We start from the raw sequence: 20,246 nt of genomic DNA, 5'->3' as shown, positions 1-20,246 counted from the left end.
CTCCAGCATTTATTGTTTGTATATTTTTTAATGATGGCCATTTTGACTGGTGTGAGGTGATACCTCATTGTAGTTTTGATTTGCATTTCTCTAATTAGTGATGTTGAGCATCTTTTCATGTGTTTGTTGGCAATCTGTGTATCTTCTTTGCAGAAATTTTGTTTCACATGAGGACTACTTTGCGAAGACAGTAGGGTTGGGGTCCCACACCTGTGCCAGACGTGGGCTCCACTGGGTGCTCAGCAGCCTGGGGTGGCTCTGGATGCGAGCCCACTCAGTGGACCTTTTGCGAGGCTCAGTGGTCCCTCTTCACTGGTCTTCTCAGGTCGTAGTCAGGTTTCTTCGACATACACCAACCGAAGTTGAAGTGCGTGTGTGTTATCCTTATTTTATAGATGCACAAATAGATGTCCATAGAAGTTGGTTTTTACAAGATCTCACAGCAAGTCACTGGCTGGTCTTGTTCTTTGAATTACAGTTCTGTGCCAGTTAAGCTATTCTTTTAAGTGCAGTCTATTTATGGGAAAAAGTAGAGACTAGAAGACGTTCTGGATCCTACTTCTGGTTTTCCATAGTCCTGAATGTAGGCCCCGATACAATCCAAACCAGGCTGGTCAACAGGTGGTAATGACCAAACTTGCCAGTCCTGTGACTATAAGAAAACAACCTTCATTAGATTGTCACTTAAAATGCAAACCTATGAAGTCATAGCAGCCACCACATTGTGATGCTTACAGAATTGTGAAGATTGAAGGAGGAAGCCTATGCGTGTGCCTGGCATATAACCAAGCATAATACCTGAAATTAATAAAATGTTTTTCCCTCTGTAGTTGCCTCTCCCCTCATGTTTGTCTCTTGTTTTGAAAATATATTAGTTATCTGGGCATATTAATGATAGCTGGAACCAACATGCTGAAGTCAGGGGGAACACTTTCTTCTCAAGAGTCCAGCCTTTTAAGTTGTCTTCCTTTTCTTTGTCACAGCAATGGACTTTGAAAAAAGTAGTGTTACTGTGGAAACTGAATACATAATGCTTTCCCACTTATTTTCAGAAGGAGAACAGTCCATAACTATTCTTCTTAATAGTGGCTTTCAAACATTTTAACCACAACCCAGTACAACACTCTATGTGTCCATGTGCATGTGTATTTGTGTCTGAAATAAAACTTAATCCTTTCTGTGTGTTTATATACTCTGCTATTTTCTATCAGACCCACTAAGGAGATGTGATCACAGTTTAAAAAAATCTTCTGCCTTAGAGAAAGATAAGAAAACATTCGTTTTGGGCTTGTTTATCTATCTTAACTAAAGACCTTTCAGGTTGGCAAATCCAGGGTCAAGTTCAAAAGGAGAAGGTTATACCTCTTAGAACATGTAAGTTTGGATCCTAGACCTTGGTGCTTCCAATAGTACTTGAGGGGTATTGACATTTCCATTAGCTTACCTCACACTTAGTTGTGCCATAGCTATGATTAAAGGCAGTGAGAACAGAAAGAAAATGCAATGTAGGTACTGTGAATCACAGCCAACATATTTGCTAAAACTTTTACTCACCCTGTTTTTCTTTCATGGGTCAATTTTAACCTTACTTCTTTCAGTTCTTGGATCAGTGGGCTTGTGTTAACTCATATCACCTAACAAACCCACTTGAGACAGCTTAGGAAATTCAGGTGTGAATTGTTTTGTTTTGTTTTTTTTAATTTTTTAGTTGAAGTATAGTTGATTTACAATGTTGTGTTAATTTCTGCTATCCAGCAAAATCACTCAGTTATACACATATATACATTGTTTTTCATATTCTTTTCTATTATGGTTTATCCTAGGATATTGAATATAGTTCCCTGTGCTATAAGGTGTAAACTTGAATAAAACAGATTGCTGCCTCAGCTGCTGATGGACTAGGGCAGCAGTGTTGACTGGTGCGTTCTTGTTCATAACCTGGGGTGTGTGATCTCATTTGCTCCCCATAGCCCTGTGAGAGAAGAGATGAAATCTTCTTCTTTATTCAAAACCACCACCACCACTGAAAAACAAACAAGCAAATAAAATCCAAGGATTCAAGAGGTTAGCAAGCTTGTTCAAAGTCACATAACTATAGGGGAGAGTAAAGCTTCAACCAGGTCTGCCTTATTACTAAAAATCTTCATACCAAAACCCTTCATAATTAAAAATGTTAATGTCAGGAGTACCTTTGTTGTGTACTAAGTACTAATTAAAATACTAATTCTTTGGGAGACAAATTAGTTTAAAGAGTATAGCACAAGAAAGAATAATTCAACTATCATTGTTTAAAGGTAAATAACCATTCTTCTCAACTTTGTACTTCAGATATTTAAGATGCCTTTCATTTGGAGGAACGTTGATACTATCCCCATAAATACATTTTTTTCCTCTGTGCAGCAAACCTGGAAACCTGTGGTAAATACCCATGTTTTATGGTTTGTCATCTTTCCTGTTTTTGTTTTGAAAAGTCTGTGAAGTAAGGGGGCATGTGGTGATGATATTGTTGGCAACACTAAGATCTGAAAAGATTGTGTGGGAATTTAAATAAGAACTCTGGTCTTCTGACCGCCTGCCCACTTCTTTGCAGAGGCATTAATCCATGTGGGCAGAGTAATTGAGTGTTTTGGGTAAAGACCCAAGGTTAAAAATGACAGAGGAAGAGGACCTCACATTGCATTTGTTACTTGGGTTTAGAATGTAGCCGTGTCAAGACTGTTTTGTCAGTGTTCAATAAAGTAATCCCATGAGGGAAAGGTTAAGTAAAGTTCTGCACTTACCAGCTATTTCACATAGCCAATAACTGGTAGAAATATTCTTTAAGTTGTGATTTTCCTTTCTGCCCCAAGTTTCTTTTAAAGTTTTTGCTAAACACTTAAAATTTTGCATGTGACCCAGTGAAACATGCTATGTAAATAAACAGTGGATTAGCCTTGGTTTTTATGTGTGTTTGATCTCATCCAGCTGAAATTCATGATTCTACAAAAGATTAAAGAAAAAGGACAATTTTGAGGAGAGCATTAATATTATATACCCATTGAAAAGCTGATTAAATAATAATAAGAAGAAGAATGGATAAAGTGTACTGAGAGTTTCCTGTGTGCTAGGCAGTGTTCAAAGTATTTTACCCATTTTATGTCATGAAATCTTCTCAAAACCCCAGTGAAGGTAGTACCATTATTATTTCAGTTTTTATAGGTGAGGAAACCAAACCACTAATAGTTTAGCTTAATATTGAGGGTCACAGTTTGATAAGTAGTGGAGCAGGTATAATCTGACTTGAGATCCGGTGCTTTTAATAACTGTTGTATTGCCATCCTGTGTAACAGACATTAAGCTAAGAGTTAATAGAAAACGGGTCCTGATTGTAGTTTTACCATTAATTTACAGTCTGAACTTGTACAAGTCATTTCGTCTCTTTTTGCCTATGTCCTCACCTCTAAATTGTGTGATAATGTCTGTTCTACCTACAACTCTACTTTGTGGAGGGATTAAAGCTGGAGAGGTACAGTGGCCATGGGGAAGGATACATTGTGAAACGAGAGGCAAAGACAAGGAGGTAAAGACAGTAGAAAGTGAAAGAAAGTATATTTTTTAAAAGCTTATATGCAAAAATATTTCAAAATATTGGTTTGGTGAAGGAAAAGTACGTGCAAATACGTAAATTGTCAGGGTAGGCTGTAAGCACTACCTTCATGGGACGATGAGTGGGAGGAGCCAGAAGTAGAGCTCAAGAAGTAGAAGTAGCTCTGTCAGAGATCAGAGGACTGAGGTAAAGGGCGCCCCTGTGGTGCTGCTGCCTGCAGAGGGTGGGCCAGGCTAGACAGCCTCAAGAGGATCCGGGAAGTTAGGATGAAGCATAACCACAAGTGGTACATTTGTCTAGTGAAGCAAGTGACCCATGGTAAATGTTGGTGAAGGTTTGAGAACTGGATAGAGAAGTTCCATAAGTATTTAGGTAGATATTTGATAATATTGGGGTGTTTTGAGGCAGGCATGAATAATTCAATCACTTATGAGGGAGAATAATGTGTGTGATGCCCCAAATCAGACGTCACTGTACTTCCTACACTGTCACCTTTACCTTTTTTCTTTTACTCTCATTTCCACAATGACTTCAGCAGGTCATTGCTGAGACTTGTCTAGCTAATTATGTGATTTTTATGTTATATTTGTGTTTTTAAGCTTTGAGCAGAGTGTGAATTGCTTTCAGGACTCATTTCTCAGGAATCTAGTAATTAAGGAATAATAAGGTGTGTATCCATTCCAGGCATATTCATGCATCCCTAAACAGTATGGTTTTCTGGAGAGCACCATGGTAGGGAGAAAGGTCAGGCATCCCCTAGTCAGGAGAAGCCACTTGTCCCTCATTGAGTGGCTCTTCCTGTGTAGTTATTAAACTGCAGGACCCTCTGTATTAGTCAGGAGTCTCTAAAAAGACAGAACTAATAGGTTGTGTGTATACACATATATATTATAAGGAATTGGCTCATGTGTTTATGGAGGCTGGCAAGTCCAAGTCTGCAGTGTCGGTTGGCAGGCTTGAGACCCAGGAGAGCTGGTGGTGCAGCTCCAGTCCAAAGGCCAACAGGCAGAGACCCAGGAGAGCCAGTGGTGCAGATGGAGTCCATAGGCAGTCTGCTGAAGAATTCTCTTTTGCTCAGGGAGGCCAGTCTTTTTGTTCTATTCAGGCTGTCAGCTGATTGGATGAGGCCCACCCACATTATGGAAGGCAGTCTGCTAACTCACAGTTCACTGGTTTAAATGTTTATGTTATCCAAAACACCCTCCAAGTTGATGCATAGTATTAATACCTCCCCCCACACCCCGCCATGGGACATGCTAAAGCAAGGCCTCCTTAGAGGATATTGGGAGCCCTCACCACCACTTGGGAGCCAGATGTTGAACCTATCCCATTCTCAGAACTTCTCTCAAATGCAAACAATTTTAACTAAACACACTAGGAAGAAATCTTATAACCTTTCTGAATCAAATTAATGGATAAGAAAGCACTTAAAAAATTGTGAAGCAGTTTACAAATGCACGGAATTTAGGGATGTGGTGAGTGAAGAGGGTGTGGGTAGAGCTTAGCATAATTGGGTGGATTGCCACCTGTCGTGAGGATTATAGGTTGGCAAGAGAACAATAAACCTTTCTTTTTGTGACTGGACTGCACATAATCATACCCAGTGCAGTGAGGCCTTCTTAGAACCTTCTCTTAGGTTTACAGGAAAATCCCATCTTCATTCTATGGGAGGATGGCTTGGGTGGGATCTGGGAATTCTTGTTCTGCTACCCAGCCATTGAATTCTCACCTACTCTCACTGCTGCTGGCTCTCCAGAGGACTCCTTGTCGTGCTACGTGACCCATGGGTTGAACAACTGAATAGATGAAAAATATAATTTGTTTACATAGCAGCTATCTTTTGAGCCATATTATCTCATATAAACCTTGGGAGAAAATAATAAAATGGACACGGTGATTTTGTTGCTGTTCATACTGACAGATAGAGTAGCCACAATTTTACTTTCTCTAGTCAGTGTAGGGCAGCATTTTGCACATTGTTGCTTAATAAATATTTGGTTTGAAAGCAATCTTATTCTATTTCTGTATTCATCCTGTTTTCTCTTACCTCTGATTTTTCCACAGCTCACATTTGAGTCCTCACTATATGAATGCTGTATTATTTTTTTAGGAGAAACTAAGTAAATAGAATTAGATCTGCTCCTTCAGGAATTTTTAAATGAAACTAATCTATCTCAATATCACAGTGGAAATATTTAATACTAAATACTATATACCTTAATACTTTTTAAAGTGGAGTACTTTTTTTATAACTTAAATCTTTCATTTTATTTTAGAGAATAAACCTTTCTTTAGTTTAACTTGCAGCAGTGGTGGTGTTTCTATTTTTCCAGTGAACTCTTACAACAAAATGTTCATTAATTAAAAATAGCTGCCCAGTACAGGAAACAGCTCATATAGCAGCTTCTGACACTGTTCTAAAAACAGACCTGAGCTGCTTGTGTGCTGAATAAGAATGAGCACTGAAAACTTGTGAACAAATTCAGGTAAAAGCATGCTTTGTTTTAAGAAGGATCTGTGTGCCTTTACATTAATGTTTTTCCGATTATAAGAGTCATTTGTGCTTACTGTTAAAAGACAACAACAGCAACAAATGTTATAGTGGTATATTATGTAGAAAGTGGAATTCCCACCCAGATTGTGGTGTCTGTTTAGTCTGGTGGCTTCTAACAGATTCTTTTCTATGCATATACAACAGTATATACTTACTTTAAAAGTGGAATTATATGTTCTTTTCAACTTGGTTTTTCACTTATATTAGAAATTTTCCACATCAAATCTTTTAAAATCCTCTTCCTTTATTTTATTTATTATCTCTTTTAAGGCAGCATAGTATTTCACTTTATAGCTATACTACAATTTGTTTAAACCAGTTCCCTATTAATAGGCTTATGAGTTGATATTCTTTTAATTTTTTTTCTTTGGAAGTTATTGTTTTTAGGGCAGATGCACTTGTAATTGAACAAATTTACCAAATGTAATTTGTTGGTAGTGTAACATTGAGAGTTTACTATGTGCCTAGAACTCTTCTAAGCACTGTTCTGTGAAAATTAGAAGAATAATGCTACCATCTTATGAGGGATTTACTATTATTGTCCCTATTCTCAAGATGCAGAAAGCCTCCAGGCTCCCTGTATGCCATCATGGTCATCCATAGGATGGACTGAAAGAGGGGTGATGGCTCAGACATTTAGGGCTCTTTAAATCCAAAGGAGCTAAGCAGACGGGTAGCAACTGCATCAACACAAAAGAAAGCAGAGCTTACAAATACTTCTTATTGGAGTTTCTGATGTTAAAAATCTTTGCTGGTTGCCATAACAACAGGCTTTGGAAGACCTACCATCTTCACTCTTGTGACTGTGCCTTGAGGATTCCCTGGCTGTTACCACAGATTGTTAGGTGTCTGTGTATCCCCTGCTGATTTCCGAATTTCTATTGTGAATTTATCTGATACACAGGGCTCTTCCTCAGTTTTGTCTGTACCCCTGGTATGCCTTGCTAAGATCTCCTTCCCTGGCCAGTCCTCCCTGATGGCCTGTGTAGGTGCTTATTGTTTTCTACTGAAAATGGAAGCTATTAAGTTTTTGTCATTATTAGTGGCTTAGACTCTAAGATCTGTCTGTAAGATAGACTCTAAAAAAAGTTTCCTGAGACTTAGAAGGTATGTTTCATTTGCTTAAATGATGGTTAAATTGATCCTAGGTATAATATATATATATTTTAAATTGAAGTATAGTTGATTGACAATGTGTTATTGTAAGGTGTACAACGAAGTGATTCAGTTACACACATATATATATATATATGTTCTTTTTCAGATTCATTTCCCTTATAGGTTATGACAAAATATTGAGTATAGTTCCCTGTGCCATATAGTAGGTCCTTGTTGGTTATCTATTTTATATATAGTAGTGTGCATATGTTAATCCCAAACTCCTAATTTATCCTCTCCCCCCTTTCCCCTTTGGTAACCAGAAGTTTGTTTTCTATGTCTGTGGGTCTATTTCTGTTTTGTATATAAGTTCATTTGTATCTTTTTTTTTTTTTTTTTAGATTCTTCATATAAATGATACCATATGATATTTGTCTTTGTCTGGCTTATTTCACTTAGTACGATAATCTCTAGGTTTATGCATGCTGGACATTAAATTTTTAGAACAAAAAGTTTCTGTTACATTTCTTCATAATTACCTAGTCTATCATGACTAGAGAGAAGTGAAGTTTAAAATACCACTAAAAGGGACGTGTGTTTTGGTTATTTATTGTAGTGTAATAAACCACTTCAAAACTTAGTAGCTTAAAGCAGCAGTTTGTTATTTTGTGGTTCAGTGGGTTGACCAGGCAGTTCTGTTTTCATGTCCTGTCAGCTGGTTGCTAGAAAGGCTGTGGTCCTCTGAGGTTTGGATAGGAGCTCAGCTAGGACCCAGTGGCTGCTTAGGTCACCTGAGGTGTCTGGGTTCCAAAATGGAAGAAGTGGATGCTGCCAACCAAATAAGGTCCGGGCCCAGAATTGGCACTGCATCATTTCTGTCCTAGTCTAATGGTCTAAGCAGTAATAGGCTCAGCCCAGAGTCAATGTGGGAAGGGACGCTACAAGGACATGAGTACCTAGAAGTGTGTACACAAAATTTTAGAACCACTGATCTAAAGGAAAAAGTCTATGAGGAACCTAAAATCTTTATGAGGGGTCAACAAAGGGTTGTACAGCCACATCCTCAAGGCCACATTTTACTGGCAATGCAGGATTTGATCTTTGCCCTGAGCCATTCCTTCCTTCCTTCCTTCCTTCCTTCCTTCCTTCCTTCCTTCCTTCCTTCCTTCCTTCCTTCTTTCCTTCCTCCCTCCCTCCCTCCCTCCCTCCCTCCTCCCTCCCTTCCACAAGAGCCCAGTTTTTGTTTTTTTTTTTTTAAACTTTGGGTTTGTTTATTTATTTATTTATTTATGGCTGTGTTGGGTCTTCATTTCTGTGCGAGGGCTTTCTCTAGTTGCGGCAAGTGGGGGCCACTCTTCATCGCGGTGCGCGGGCCTCTCATTATCGCGGCCTCTCTTGTTGCGGAGCACAGGCTCCAGATGCACAGGCTCAGTAGTTGTGGCTCACGGGCCCAGTTGCTCCACGGCATGTGGGATCTTCCCAGACCAGGGCTCGAACCCGTGTCCCCTGCATTGGCAGGCAGATTCTCAACCACTGCGCCACCAGGGAAGCCCAAGCCCAGTTTTTTTTTTTTTTAAGATTTATTTTTTATTTATTTATTTTATTTTTATAATTTTGGCTGCATCGGGTCTTTTTGGCTGCATTGGTGTTGTGGAACACGGGATCTTCATTGAGGCGTACGGGATCTTCCGTTGCGGTACACGGGTTCTATAGTTGAGCCGTGCGAGCTCAGTAGCTGTGGCGCGCTGGCTCAGTTGCCCAGCGGCATGTGAGATCTTAGTTCCGTGACCAGGGATCGAACCCACGTGCCCTGCGTTGTAAGGCAGAGTCTTTACCACTGGACCACCAGGAAAGTCCCAAGAGCCCAGTTTTTTTATTTGATCATTTCTTGCATATGAAGTACTCCTCGATGACATCCTTGGCCTGAGACTGTTTGCCATAGTCCCTAACCACCACACAACCAACCACTTTACGGGGTTTTCCCTGTCAATTTTACAGGCACCTACCCATTCCCCTAGTTTCTTGTCATGAACCTTAATCAGGTTGATTTGGTGCTCAGCGCAAAGGGCCTCCACCAACTTGACTTACATAGGCTCATCACAGTTGGATGCAAACGCACAAAGATGGGCCTGGAGCTTGTCTAAGGCTTTGGCAGCTTCACGAATTCCACACGCTAGGCCATCGTGGATGAGGGCGGTCTTACAGCACCTCTTGCAGAGCAGTATTAACATCCATTATACCTCTGGCAGCAATGGTTTTCTCGGCTATGTTGGTGGCTTACGGGTGGAGCTGAATCTTGAATGCACCCAGGACTCTGCCACAGCAGGGAAAGAGCTGCCTGGAGCCATTTCTTACTTTGAGCTTATTTTTTGCTAAGATGCGGAAATGAGCAATGGTTTTATTTTTGAACCCGTCAAATCTGACCCCTTTATATTTCCTCTAAATTCTGTTTGAAAAGGAACCAAATGGTGCCTTTTTTAGTTCATCTCACTACATAGGCAGTTAAAATGAATCAGTTGATACTTTCAACTTGCTTCCTTGTATTTTCCTTAGTCAGATCATTGAGTTCATTAGGTACCGTTTCCACCTTCCACATCACTGCAGGCAATGATGTGCTAATTGTTCTCACAGTACGTAACTTGGGTCCCTTTTCTTCAGGCGCTGATACATTTCTTCACTTTTTCAAATCTTTATTAGCAATCTCCTCAAAACTCTTCCAGCTTCTGCCCACCACGTGGATCCAAAGCCAGTACATATTTTAGGTTTTTGTTGCAGCAGAACCCCACTTCTGGTACCAAATTTTGTTTCAGTTACCTATTGCTGCATAACAAATCACCTCCAAATTTAGTGGCTTAAAACAGCAGTGGTGTTTTTGCTCACAATTTTGGGATTTGGTAGGGTTTGATAAGGACAGCTCACCTTATCTCACAGTCTGTGTGCTGTCAGCTGGGACAACTTGATTAGGGCTGGAGGATTTATTTTCAAGATAGCTCATTTTCATGTGTGGCAAGTAGGTGCTGTCAGCTGGGCATTTTTTCTTTTCCATGTGGGCCTTTCTCATTTCATGTGGCTGTTTGGACCTGCTCACAGCATGGCAGCTGGACTCCAAAAAGAAGGAGGCAGAAGTTGCCAGGCCTCTTACAGATTTAGCCCAGGATTGGTACAATGTCATTTCTGCCCTTTTTCCTTTGGACAGTCATAGGCCCAACCCAGAATCAAGGAGGTGGCAAAATAGATCCCACCTCTTGATGGGAGTAGTGACAGAGAATATGTGGCTGTCATGAATCCACTCTACTCTGTTAGGGGTCTTTTTTGACAGTACTGAAAAGGCACTCTTGGCTCAGGTTATGAGATGGTGGAAAATAATTATTTATTATTTGAAGTAAGGTCGTAAGCTCTGGAAGAAGGTTAAAAGAAAACTTTTATATATAAAGAGCATTTTGATATCTGTGAAAATTTTAAATGTTATATTTTACTGGTGGACAAAAGTCATTTTTGGGGGGTAGAATTAATTTTTAAATTCCTTCTCATCCACAGGGAGATCAGCTCGGTGCTTTGTGATCACCTAGAGGGGTGAGATAGGGAGGGTGGGAGGGAGACGCAAGAGGGAGGGGATATGGGGATATATGTATACATATAGCTGATTCACTTTGTTATACAGCAGAAACTAACACACCATTGTAAAGCAATTATACTCCAATAAAGATGTTTAAAAAAAATTCCTTCTCATCAGAATAATACTCTTTTTTTAAATTTCATTTAACAAATGTTTATTAATTATGAACTCTGTGCCAGGCACTGCACTAGGCATTGGGTAGCCAATATTTATTTATTTATTTATTTACTTACTTACTCTTAAGCACCTTTGGTATCAAGATTTGTATGCGACAGGGATGTCTGAATGCACTTATGTATCTTATTTGGTCTTAACACTGACCTGCTTATTTTTAGTAAAAGTTGCCTTCTGTGTTACCAAATGTAGAGAAATAGTCCCCTTCCACAGATTCGCCTTCTTGAAATAGGGACAAAATGCTGTTTAAGAGTTGTGTGCGATGAAAGGGGGACTCTGGATGCTTTGTTGAAGTGATTGTGGTAAAGCAGAGGGTGAATAATGGGATGAAAGGATCCCAGGTTTTTCTATCATTTGGAACTTTTGTGTGCCGCTCTTTCCAGATTGGCGAGAGAGGACAAAACAGACGATGGTAGCAGAAGTTGCCCAAGCTTTTGCTTATTTACCCAAATCATCTATTAGGTAAGCTCATACAGGCTAGTAAATGACTTCCTGAATTTGTTAAGCACTTACATTAGTAAATTTTTCCCTATCCAATTTGGAGCTCTTAAAATCAAATTAATGCCCTATTACAATAGTGATTCAAAAGAGTTTAAATACATCTTGTAGCTTTAAAATTCATACAATCTGACTGGTATTAAATCTTTGACCTTTAGTTCCTTTTTTAGCTTTGATTTCATGCTTTTGGGTTTCGTTATACGTTATCTTGATAACACTGATAAGTTGTTAAATATTGAAATAATTTGAGCATGTTTTCTTTAATTAGATTGTTTATAAAAATGTTTGGGGCAACACTGGTTTCCCTCACTTGCTTTTAGTTTTACTCTTCCACAGTAGTTGTCAAGTGTGACTAATAATTTGCTTCCTCTTTCTGTCTCTCCTTCGTTCTTCTTTTTATGTTTCTCTTCTTTATTCTCCTACTACCCTATGAAGTCTGGTGGAATGACATATTCAGGAGTGAGATAATGGGTGGTGTGGATGAGATGATTATCATACATGTATTTATGATTCTGTATGAGGAATCCTTCTAGCTTCTTCTTCTTTTTAAAAAAATTTTTTTTCCAGCCCAGAAGGTCCATCATTCTTTTTTTCTTTTTAAAATTTATTTATTTTTGGCTGCATTGGGTCTTCTTTGCTGCGTGCGGGTTTTCTCTAGTTGTGGCAAGCGGGGGCTACTCTTTGTTGCAGTGCACAGGCTTCTTATTGCTGTGGCTTCTCTTGTTGTGGAGCATGAGCTCTAGGCACGTGGGCTTAGTAGTTGTGGCTCGCGGGCTCTAGAGTGCAGGCTCAGTAGTTGTGGCACACGGGCTCAGTTGCTCCACAGCACGTGGGATCTTCCCAGACCAGGGCTCGAACCCGTGTCCCCTGCATTGGCAGGTGGATTCTTAAACACTGGGCCACCAGGGAAGTCCCTAGCTTCTTCTTGATACTCTTCATCCAACGTCAAACTTCCCTGGCATGATATTACCAACAGTTTAGAAAATGATGCCTATGCTCTTCGTTGTCAGAAAATATCATCTTCTGTTTCTTTACAAATTAAAGTTCCATTTGTTTTGGGGTGTCTTAGGTACTCATCAATCCATCAAGCAATTAGTGTGAGTGTGGGAATCAGTAAAGCATTCTGGGGACACTTAGGTGAATAGGAAATGGTCACTGTTATTTGCTTCTTACTATCCGGTCTTCAAATTCTTCCTCCTCAGTCAGATTTGAAAGCTTAGCATGGTTTTCTGAAGGCTTGGATTAGACACCTGTAGAATGTTGGTGGGGGGCGGGGGGGGGGGTTGCTGAGTTATTTTGTTACTCTCCTGTCTTCACAACTGTACTTGTCATTAAATAGGACCTTACTTATTTCAGGGTTTATACAACCTACTGTAGTCTATTTTGAACTCCAATTGTTAAGAATGTATTTTTGTATGTATTTAAAAATTGTCCTTTATTTCCCTTGGGTAGGTACATAAGTTCCTGATTACCTTCCAGGTATTTTCATAGAATATTCATTTCTGGACTAACTAATTTTAATCCCCTTCAGATTTTCTCATATCCCGCTTTTCCCCATAGCTTTATTAGTAAATTGTCCAAATAGTTACATACATTTACATTCAACAGAATTATTTTTCCACTTGACCTGCCCCCCATAGATACCTAAGCAGCAAAATTCATAAAACCTTTTTAACCACGAACTCTTTAAAAATATAATTCGTAAAATAATTTAATGTAGGACTTGGAAGGGACCTTTGAAATTATGTAATTTAGAGCCCTTCTCTTCTACTGTTGTTGCATAGGTAATGCACAGGTTTGATACATAGAGTTAATATAATCAAAAAAGGGAGGAAGACAGCGCTGCATGTAATTGGAGGATACTTTATCTGTTTTATACCTTCAGTCTGCCTTGTTTATTGTTTGAATTGCAAAATGCCCTATGGTGCCCTTTCATTTCTTTGTAAATTATATAAAGCCAGTCTTTCAACAAAATCTGCTTATTTGCCCCAATGGGTATATTTGTTGTGCTTGTGTTATTCTTGATTTTTAACTCTAGTTAACCAAGATCATTTTGACTCCCAGAACTTGTTTGAACTACCACTTTTTATTTTGGTAGCATTTACAAGCTACTTCTAGTTCATCATTTGGGTTGCTTTTAAAAAATATACCCATGAAATCTATAAAGTGCTGATGAATGAAATCAAAGATCTAAATAAATGGAGAGACATACTGTGTTCATGGATTAGAAGACTCTCAATATAGTAAAGATGATCTCCCAAATTAATATAAAGGTTTAACACAATTCTTATCAAAATTCTAGGAAAATTTTTGTAGGTGTGGATAAGATTATTCTAAAATTTACATAGAAAGACAGAGTAACTAGAATAGCTAAAACAGTTTTGAGAAAGAAGAACAATGTTGGGAGAATCACTCTCCAGTTTTAAGACATTTATGTGGCTATAGCAATCAAGATTATGGTATTGCCAGAGGGATAGACGAATAGATAAATGCAACAGAAAAGAGAACTTGGAAGTAGCCTCACACAGGTAGAGCCAGCTGATTTTTGACAAAGCTGCAAGAGTAATACAGTTTGTCTCTTCAACAAATGGTGGTAGAGCAATTGGATAGCTATAGACAAAAAAAAAAAAAAAAAACCCCAAAAACCCTAAACCTTAGAATATATCCATAAATTAACTCAAAATAGTTTATCAATTTAAATGTAAAACATAAAACTGCAAAACTTTTAAAAGACAGCATAGGAGAAAATCTTCAGGACTTAGGGCTTGGCAAAAAGTTATTAGCCACATATACCCAGAGAAAACCATAATTCGAAAAGATACGTGCACCCCAATGTTCATTGCAGCACTGTTTACAATAGCCAGGACATGGAAGCAACCTAAATGTCCATCAACAGAGGAATGGCTAAAGAAGGTGTGGTACATATATACAATGGAATATTACTCAGCCATAAAAAAACAAAATAATGCAGTTTGCAGCAACATGGGTGGACCTAGAGATTGTCATACTGAGTGAAGTAAGTCGGACACAGAAAGACAAATATCATATAATATCACTTATATGTGGAATTTTAAAAAAGGGTACAAATGAACTTATTTACAAAACAGAAACATACAGACTTAGAGAATGAACTTATGGTTACCAGGGGGGAAGGGATTGATAGGGGGTTTGGGACTGACATGTACACACTGCTATATTTAAAATGGATAACTGGGACTTCCCTGGCGGTCCAGTGGTTAAGACTCCACGCTTCCATAGCAGGGGGCATAGGTTCGATCCCTGGTCAGGGAACTACCGCATGCCATGCGGCGTGACCAAAAATAAAATAAAATTAAAAAAAAATAAAAATGGATAACCAACAAGGACCTACTGTATAGCACAGGAACTATGAACAACCTAAATGGGAAAAGAATTTGAAAAAGGACACATGTATATGTATAACCGAATCACTTTGCTGTACACCTGAAACTATCACAACATTTTTTTTTTTTTGATCTGGTATTGCTTATTTTTTTTTTTAGTGTCTGAAACATTTATATTAACATATTTCCATACATATTTCCATACAAATACAAATATAAGATTTTTAGAAATTTCATGTAATGTCTGAAACATTTATATTAACATATTTCCATACAAATAACCCAATGAAAGTTTAGTATTAGTTGTTTTGTTTGTTTTTTTATACTGCAGGTTCTTATTAGGCATCAATTTTATACACATCAGTGTATACATGTCAATCCCAATCGCCCAATTCAGCACACCACCATCCCCACCCCACCGCAGTTTTCCCCCCTTGGTGTCCATATGTCCATTCTCTACATCTGTGTCTCAACTTCTACCCTGCAAACTGGCTCATCTGTACCATTTTTCTAGGTTCCACATACATGCATTAATATACGATATTTGTTTTTCTCTTTCTGACTTACTTCACTCTGTATGACAGTCTCTAGATCTATCCACGTCTCAACAAATGACTCAATTTCGTTCCTTTTTATGGCTGAGTAATATTCCATTGTATATATGTACCACAAATTCTTTATCCATTCGTCTGTTGATGGGCATTTAGGTTGCTTCCATGACCTGGCTATTGTAAATAGTGCTGCAATGAACATTCGGGTGCATGTGTCTTTTTGAATTACGGTTTTCTCTGGGTATATGCCCAGTAGTGGGATTGCTGGGTCATATGGTAATTCTATTTTTAGTTTTTTAAGGAACCTCCATATTGTTCTCCATAGTGGCTGTATCAATTTACATTCCCACCAATGATGCAAGAGGTTTCCCTTTTCTCCACACCCTCTCCAGCATTTGTTGTTTGTAGATTTTCTGATGATGCCCATTCTAACAGGAGTGAGGTGATACCTCATTGTAGTTTTGATTTGCATTTCTCTAATAATTAGTGATGTTGAGCATCTTTTCATGTGCTTCGTGGCTGTCTGTATGTCTTCTTTGGAGAAATGTCTGTTTAGGTCTTCTGCCCATTTTTGGATTGGGGTGTTTGTTTCTTTAATGTTGAGCTGAATGAGCTGTTTATATATTTTGGAGATTAATCCTTTGTCCGTTGATTTGTTTGCAAATATTTTCTCCCATTCTGAGGGTTGTCTTTTCATCTTGTTTATGGTTTCCTTTGCTGTGCAAAAGCGTTTCATTCAGTCCCACTTGTTTATTTTTGTTTTTATTTCCATTACTCTAGGAGGTGGATCAAAAAAGATCTTGCTGTGATTTATGTCAAAGAGTGTTCTTCCTATGTTTTCCTCTAAGAGTTTTAAAGTGTCCAGTCTTATGTTTAGGTCTCTAATCCATTTTGAGTTTATTTTTGTGTATGGTGTTAGGGAGTATTCTAATTTCATTCTTTTACATGTAGCTGTCCAGTTTTCCCAGCACCACTTATTGAAGAGACTGTCTTTTCTCCATTGTATATCTTTGCCTCCTTTGTCATAGATTAGTTGACCATAGGTGCGTGGGTTAATCTCTGGGCTTTCTATCTTGTTCCATTGATCTATGTTTCTGTTTTTGTGCCAGTACCATATTGTCTTGATTACTGTAGCTTTGTAGTATAGTCTGAAGTCAGGGAGTCTGATTCCTCCAGCTCCATTTTTTTCCCTCAAGACTGCTTTGGCTATTCAGGGTCTTTTGTGTCTCCATACAAATTTTAAGATGATTTGTTCTAGCTCTGTAAAAAATGCCATTGGTAATTTGATAGGGATTGCATTGAATCTGTAGATTGCTTTGGGTAGTATACTCATTTTCACAATGTTGATTCTTCCAATCCAAGAACATGGTATATCTCTCCATCTGTTGGTATCATCTTTAATTTCTTTCATCAGTGTCTTATAGTTTTCTGCATACAGGTCTTTTGTCTCCCTAGGTAGGTTTATTCCTAGGTATTTTATTCTTTTTGTTGCAATGGTAAATGGGAGTGTTTCCATAATTTCTCTTTCAGATTTTTCATCATTAGTGTAGAGGAATGCAAGAGATTTCTGTGCATTAATTTTGTATCCTGCAACTTTACCATATTCATTAATTAGCTCTAGCAGTTTTCTGGTGGCAGTTTTAGGATTCTCTATGTATAGTATCATGTCATCCGCAAACAGTGACAGTTTTACTTCTTCCTTTCCAATTTGTATTCCTTTTATTTCTTTTTCTTCTCTGATTGCCGTGGCTAGGACTTCCAGAACTATGTTGAATAATAGTGGTGAGAGTGGACATCCTTGTCTCGTTCCTGATCTTAGAGGAAATGCTTTCAGTTTTTCACCATTGAGAATGATGTTTGCTGTGGGTTTGGCATATATGGCCTTTATTATGTTGAGGTAGGTTCCCTCTATGCCCACTTTCTGGAGAGTTTTTATCAGAAATGGGTGTTGAATTTTGTCAAAAGCTTTTTCTGCATCTATTGAGATGATCATATGGTGTTTCTTCTTCAATTTGTTAATATGGTGTATCACATTGATTGATTTGCGTATATTGAAGAATCCTTGCATCCCTGGGATAAATCCCACTTGATCATGGTGTATGATCCTTTTAATGTGTTGTTGGATTCTGTTTGCTAGTATTTTGTTGAGGATTTTTGCATCTATATTCATCAGTGATATTGGTCTGTAATTTTCTTTTTTTGTAGTGTCTTTGTCTGGTTTTGGTATCAGGGTGATGGTGGCCTCATAGAATGAGTTTGGGAGTGTTCCTTCCTCTGCAATTTTTTGGAAGAGTTTGAGAAGGATGGGTGTTAGCTCTTCTCTAAATGTTTGATAGAATTCACCTGTGAAGCCATCTGGTCCTGGACTTTTGTTTGTTGGAAGATTTTTAATCACAGTTTCAATTTCATTACTTGTGATTGGTCTGTTCATATTTTCTGTTTCTTCCTGGTTCAGTCTTGGAAGGTTATACCTTTCTAAGAATTTGTCCATTTCTTCCAGGTTGTCCATTTTATTGGCATAAAGTTGCTTGTAGTAGTCTCTTAGGATGCGTTGTATTTCTGCGGTGTCTGTTGTAACTTCTCCTTTTTCATTTCTGATTTTATTGATTTGAGTCCTCTCCCTCTTTTTCTTGATGAGTCTGGCTAATGGTTTATCAATTTTGTTTATCTTCTCAAAGAACCAACTTTTAGTTTTATTGATCTTTGCTATTGTTTTCTTTGTTTCTATTTCATTTATTTCTGCTCTGATCTTTATGATTTCTTTCCTTCTGCTAACTTTGGGTTTTATTTGTTCTTCTTTCTCTAGTTTCTTTAGGTGTAAGGTTAGATTGTTTACTTGAGCTTTTTCTTGTTTCTTTAGGTAGGCTTGTATAGCTATAAACTTCCCTTTTAGAACTGCTTTTGCTGCATCCCATAGGTTTTGGGTCATCGTGTTTTCATTGTCATTTGTCTCTAGGTATTTTTTGATTTCCTCTTTGATTTCTTCAGTGATCTCTTGGTTATTTAGTAACGTATTGTTTAGCCTCCATGTGTTTGTCTTTTTTACGTTATTTTCCCTGTAATTCATTTCTAATCTCATAACGTTGTGGTCAGAAAAGATGCTTGATATGATTTCAATTTTCTTAAATTTACTGAGGCTTGATTTGTGACCTAAGATGTGATCTATCCTGGAGAATGTTCCGTGTGCACTTGAGAAGAACGTGTAATCTGCTGTTTTTGGATGGAATGTCCTATATATATCAATTAAATCTATCTGGTCTATTGTGTCATTTAAAGCTTCTGTTTCCTTATTTATTTTCATTTTGGATGATCTGTCCATTGGTGTAAGTGAGGTGTTAAAGTCCCCCACTATTATTGTGTTACTGTCGATTTCCTCTTTTATAGCTGTTAACAGTTGCCTTATGTATTGAGGTGCTCCTGTGTTGGGTGCATATATGTTTATAATTGTTATATCTTCTTCTTGGATTGATCCCTGGATCATTATGTAGTGTCCTTCCTTGTCTCTTGTAACATTCTTTATTTTAAAGTCTATTTTATCTGATATGAGTATAGCTACTCCAGCTTTCTTTTGATTTCCATTTGCATGGAATATCTTTTTCCATCCCCTCACTTTCAGTCTGTATGTGTCCCTAGGTCTAAAGTGGGTCTCTTGTAGACAGCATATATATGGGTCTTGTTTTTGTATCCATTCAGCCAGTCTATGTCTTTTGGTTGGGGCATTTAATCCATTCACGTTTAAGGTAATTATCGATATGTATGTTCCTGTGACCATTTTCTTAATTGTTTTGGGTTTGTTTTTGTAGGTCCTTTTCTTCTCTTGTGTTTCCCACTTAGAGAAGTTCCTTTAGCATTTGTTGTAGAGCTGGTTTGGTGGTGCTGAATTCTCTTAGCTTTTGCTTGTCTGTAAAGCTTTTGATTTCTCCATCAAATCTAAATGAGATCCTTGCCGGGTAGAGTAATCTTGGTTGTAGGTTCTTCCCTTTCATCACTTTAAGTATATCATGCCACTCCCTTCTGGCTTGCAGCGTTTCTGCTGAGAAATCAGCTGTTAACCTTATGGGAGTTCCCTTGTATGTTATTTGTCGTTTTTCCCTTGCTGCTTTCAATAATTTTTCTTTGTCTTTAATTTTTGCCACTTTGATTACTATGTGTCTTTGCGTGTTTCTCCTTGGGTTTTTCCTGTATGGGACTCTCTGCGCTTCCTGGACTTGGGTGGCTATTTCCTTTCCCATGTTAGGGAAGTTTTCGACTATAATCTCTTCAAATATTTTCTCTGGTCCTTTCTCTCTCTCTTCTCCTTCTGGGACCCCTATAATGCGAATGTTGTTGTGTTTAATGTTGTCCCAGAGGACTCTTAGGCTGTCTTCATTTCTTTTCATTCTTTTTTCTTTAGTCTGTTCCGCAGCAGTGAATTCCACCATTCTGTCTTCCAGGTCACTTATCCGTTCTTCTGCCTCAGTTATTCTGCTATTGATTCCTTCTAGTGTAGTTTTCATTTGAGTTATTGTATTGGTCATCTCTGTTTGTTTGTTCTTTAATTCTTCTAGGTCTTTGTTAAATATTTCTTGCATCTTCTCAATCTTTGCCTCCATTCTTATTCCGAGGTCCTGGATCATCTTCACTATCATTATTCTGAATTCTTTTTTTGGAAGGTTGCCTATCTCCACTTCATTTAGTTGTTTTTCTGGGGTTTTTTCTTGTTCCTTCATCTGGTACATAGCCCTCTGCCTTTTTATCTTGCCTATCTTTCTGTAACTGTGGTTTTTGGTCCACAGGCTGCAGGATTGTAGTTTTTCTTGCTTCTCTA

General features: G+C 38.2%; 1 protein-coding gene across 3 annotated transcripts in view; it reads left to right on the top strand.

Moving 5' to 3' along the window:
* FGD4 (FYVE, RhoGEF and PH domain containing 4) overlaps positions 1-20,246 on the top strand; it is a 222,545-nt gene that overhangs the window by 52,220 nt on the left and 150,079 nt on the right. Inside the window, exon 1 of one of the 3 annotated variants that reach the window (XM_028164903.2) lies at positions 6,021-6,072. The exons of the other annotated variants lie outside the window; for them this stretch is intronic. The gene's annotated coding sequence lies outside the window, so the exon portion shown is untranslated. Of the gene's footprint in view, positions 1-6,020; positions 6,073-20,246 lie in introns of those variants that run through there. 3 annotated transcript variants of the gene reach the window in all.

This window comes from Balaenoptera acutorostrata, chromosome 11 (assembly GCF_949987535.1).
Source record: "Balaenoptera acutorostrata chromosome 11, mBalAcu1.1, whole genome shotgun sequence".
NCBI classification, from domain to species: domain Eukaryota; kingdom Metazoa; phylum Chordata; class Mammalia; order Artiodactyla; family Balaenopteridae; genus Balaenoptera; species Balaenoptera acutorostrata.
This window is presented reverse-complemented; position numbering and strand designations above follow the sequence as displayed.